Consider the following 4,386-nt stretch of genomic DNA (forward strand, 5'->3'; position numbering starts at 1 on the left):
ACTAGAACAGAACTAGAACAGAACTAGAACAGAACTAGAACAGAACTAGAACAGAACTAGAACAGAACTAGAACAGAACTATAACAGAACTAGAACTGAACTAGAACAAAACAAAACAAAGAAAAACTAGAACTGAAATATTTGTTAAAAAAGATATGTTTATAATTGTTATTATTTCTTTATATGACGTTTGATTTACCTTAAATTACTATCTGTAATGTTTAACATATAACATTTATAAATGATTAACAATTAATCATCTTTATATAAAAAACCTTGTACAAAACACTATAATTTCTACAAAATTTGCATAAAATTTTAATTTATTTAAGTTTTGTTATTAAAAAACCTTTTTTGTGGGTACAACTAAACATTTTTTTATAAATCTCAAAAAAACAAAAAAAAAAAATTAAACAAAGATGTTTTATAATGTACATATATTAATAACACATCTCAAATAATTTTACAACTACTGTTTTATGACAGCCCCTACAAAAAGCCTACCTACATACAATTAAAAGTATAACCAACTAAATATTTATACAAATTTCTATCGAGTGTGGGTTGTTGTGGATTCGTTTTAAACTACAAACTAATTTAAACTTGAAAATAAATTGCGCACACATCTTTATTTTTATATAAACTAATCTTACAGGGCATGACTGAAATGACTCAAATGAAGCAGCAGAGGAAGATGTTATCAATCTATAGCTACATTTAGTTGTAGTTTTTTTTTTCAAATATTCAACTTAAATTAATACTGTCATTGAGAAAAACGATTGAAAAGAAGACAAAAAAAAAACTGAACACATGTAACTTTATTAGGTAAAAAAGTATAAAACAAGTAAATTGATAGCTATAGAATTGATTAAATGTAGGTTTTGTCAATCATTTGATAAATTACAACAATGAAAGATGGCAGGGCGATAATAAAGAAGAATTTTATTTTTAATCGAACATAGTGGATTTTGTTAAGTTAGATTCAGAAGATTTAAAAGGTTAAAGTGTTTTATGGTGGAAAAAATAGTTTTTTTAAAAGTACTTCTCAAATGGTTTACAACCAACATTTTTCTCTTAACCCCAAAAATCAACAAAATGTTTATAAATTAATTTTAAATATCTAAACTTATTTTATATTCAATTATACCAATAAATCCATCAATTAAACCCACCAAACAACGAATTTTCCTCAAGCCCCTCAAAATATTTCTCAATCAATTAACCCTCCTCTGTTTCTTAAACATCCCTTTAATACAATTGCACAAAACAAAAAAACCTCAATATCTTGAGAAAAAAAGAACGAGAATGTTAAATATTTCCACTTCATTATGACCCCTATTCTTATGTTCAATACTTTTTAATGATTACTTTAACAAAATTGATCATTTATTTCTATTCAAAGAACCATTTGTTTTATTATATGTATATATGATGGTCAATTTGGGGTCATTACTTTTATGACAAACTGTGTTGAGTTAGTTGCTTGTGCAATTATGGTGTGAAATTTACCAGCATAATATTCACACTCATTCACTTTTTCTCTTGTTTAATTAATTCTTTGCCGTGTTTTAAGATGTTTTTACTTGATTTCTATTGAGAGTGTGTAACTGTTGTGAAATTTAATTAAATTTTATTATTAATATATTAAAATTTGTTATGAAAGTTTGTATTTTATGTTAAACATAATGTGATTAGAAATTTATAATTGATTAACAATAAAGATAAATTATGTTTAACATTTTCTTGTTAAACATAATTTATACAAGTTGTTGATAAACGGGGTAATATGAAGTTACAAATGCTTCCAAAAATAAGTTTTCACACATTGTCATAAAATGTGTTTTGAACTAGAACTGAACTAAAATAAAGTGAAATAAAAAAGTGAAGTAGAATTGAAATAGAACTAAAATAGAACTGAATTAGAACTGAACTAGAATTAAACTAGAACTGAACTAGAACTGAACTAGAACTGAACTAGAACTGAACTAGAACTGAACTAGAACTGAACTAGAACTGAACTAGAACTGAACTAGAACTGAACTAGAACTGAACTAGAACTGAACTAGAACTGAACTAGAACTGAACTAGAACTGAACTAGAACTGAACTAGAACTGAACTAGAACTGAACTAGAACTGAATTAGAACTGAACTAGAACTAAAGTTGAAGTGATCTAGAACTTAACTTGAATCGGATTAGTGCGGTTCTAGTATTGTACTTCAGCTCAGCTATTTCAAACATGTTGTATCAATTATGTATAAAATGGTAAGTTACAAAATAACAGCCGTTCTTAATGTTTTAATATTTTTATTTTTTTTTTTTAAATACCCAACTGTTTTAAAGTTTTTTTACTTTGTTCTCAATATATTTACCATTTCAAATATTTTAATTTTTTTGCTGTTTCGCTAAAAATGTTGCTGCTAATATCTTGGGATTGACTATACGTTTTGAAAGAGTAAGTGCTGAAAAAAACTAATCCGTTTGTATTTCCTTGTTAATAGTTGTTGTTATATTATTTTGCATAATCAATTATTATTTTTAGTTGTTTTAGCTGCAACAATAAATAATATATAATTTACTTTTGTTTATATCGCGGTTTGTTGCCTTCACTCTGTACACTGATTTATATGTTAAACACTTGTTTTTTTACAAACAATGGTTTTAAATTACTATTTTTTTTCGATAAATTTGTTTTTTTTTTTGTTATTTGCTGTAAATCGAATAAAAAAACCATCAGCTTATTTAAAAATTTGCCATAGAATTCACACTAAATCGTAAAGTGTGGTTTTTTTAGTTGCCTTTGATATGGATTTTTTTTGTTTAAATTTGTATATTTTTTTATTTATAAATTGTTTGTTTAGTTTTTTGTTAAATTATTTTTCAATTTACTCTTTTTCAGTTTAAATGTATTTAATAAATTTTATATATGTATAATATTATGCACTTTTTTGCTATAGACAGTTAGGAATTTTTATAAAATTTTAATGCAAATTCTCTATGTTATGCAATTGATTTTTAGTAATTTTGAATTTTTTTTTAAATATTTTTTTTAATATCACACAGTTTTTTGTTTTTTAAAGGGGGTTTGAAACTGGTTTCTAAAATAAGTGAACAAAAATAGAGATAAATTATTAAAATTAAATTTTAGAAATAAAATATTTTATGAAAAAATAAAATAAATAAGAAAAATTAAATTTAAATGCTTTCAATAATATATAAAAAAATATTGTAGCTGCAAAACTAAACTTAAACTGAATTAGAATAGAAGTAAAAAAACCTTAAACTTATAAAAATCACCAATTTTGTAATTAAAATAAAAATTCGCCTTCAAAAATATTGTGCATTTTTTCAACAACAGCCGCCAGCTGTTTTATTAACAAAATTTTCTCAACCTTTAATGCTTTGCTATAATTTTTTTCAAGCCATTTTTTTCTAATCCATTATATAGTCTTATCAAGTTCATTTTAGTTTACTAGCAAACTTTTTTTGAGCATTTTTATCCCTAACCGTTGAATTTTAGTTTTATTTAATATTTTTCTACTTGTTTTACCTTAAAGTCAATTAAAACAAAAGTATCAGCTGCTGCCTGGTAGTATGACAATTTCCCCCCTTGTTTTCGCTGGTTATACAAGGTAGTAATATATGAGTGTTTAGACCAACAGACAAAAACAAGGGAAAAACTACCAGCAGCCATAGTATGGAGGTATTTTGAATACAATGACAGGCCCTAAGCGAAAAAAGTCAGATACAATGAGAAAACGACAAAAAAATGTATGCACAGAAAAAAGGAGGAAAAAACGACAGGCGTTAAAAAATAACAACAAAAATTTTGAACATTTGACTAACAAACAACAAAGTAAACTAACATCAATAAAGTCAAAATGGGAAAGTGGAAATGTGTAAGGAAATATAGACGGCCAAGGCCGATTATGTGATATCCTATTCCAGCGATATTCAGAACATGTTAATCTAATGCGATCTTTATCTAGTTCAGTTCTAGTTTAGTTCTAGTTTAGTTCTAGTTTAGTTCTAGTTTAGTTCTAGATCAGCTCTAGTTCAGTTCTAGTTCAGTTCTAGTTCAGTTCTAGTTCAGTTCTAGTTCAGTTCTAGTTCAGTTCTAGTTCAGTTCTAGTTCAGTTCTAGTTCAGTTCTAGTTCAGTTCTAGTTCAGTTCTAGTTCAGTTCTAGTTCAGTTCTAGTTCAGTTCTAGTTCAGTTCTAGTTCAGTTCTAGTTCAGTTCTAGTTCAGTTCTAGTTCAGTTCTAGTTCAGTTCTAGTTCAGTTCTAGTTCAGTTCTAGTTCAGTTCTAGTTCTAGTTCAGTTCTAGTTCAGTTCAAGTTCAGTTCTAGTTCAGTTCTAGTTCAGTTCTAGTTCAGTTCTAGTTCAGTT

At 26.3% G+C, this 4,386-nt stretch overlaps 1 long non-coding RNA gene across 1 annotated transcript in view; it reads right to left on the reverse strand.

Annotated features, from left to right (window-relative positions):
* Positions 1 to 4,091, reverse strand: part of LOC124419880 — a 52,699-nt gene extending 48,608 nt beyond the window's left edge. The window contains exon 1 of the long non-coding RNA XR_006940868.1: positions 2,372 to 4,091. This is a non-coding gene — a long non-coding RNA (uncharacterized LOC124419880). The remainder of the gene's footprint in view (positions 1 to 2,371) is intronic.
* Between the last annotated feature and the right edge of the window lie 295 nt (positions 4,092 to 4,386).

The sequence above is a fragment of the Lucilia cuprina genome, chromosome 4 (genome assembly GCF_022045245.1).
Source record: "Lucilia cuprina isolate Lc7/37 chromosome 4, ASM2204524v1, whole genome shotgun sequence".
NCBI lineage: Eukaryota > Metazoa > Arthropoda > Insecta > Diptera > Calliphoridae > Lucilia > Lucilia cuprina.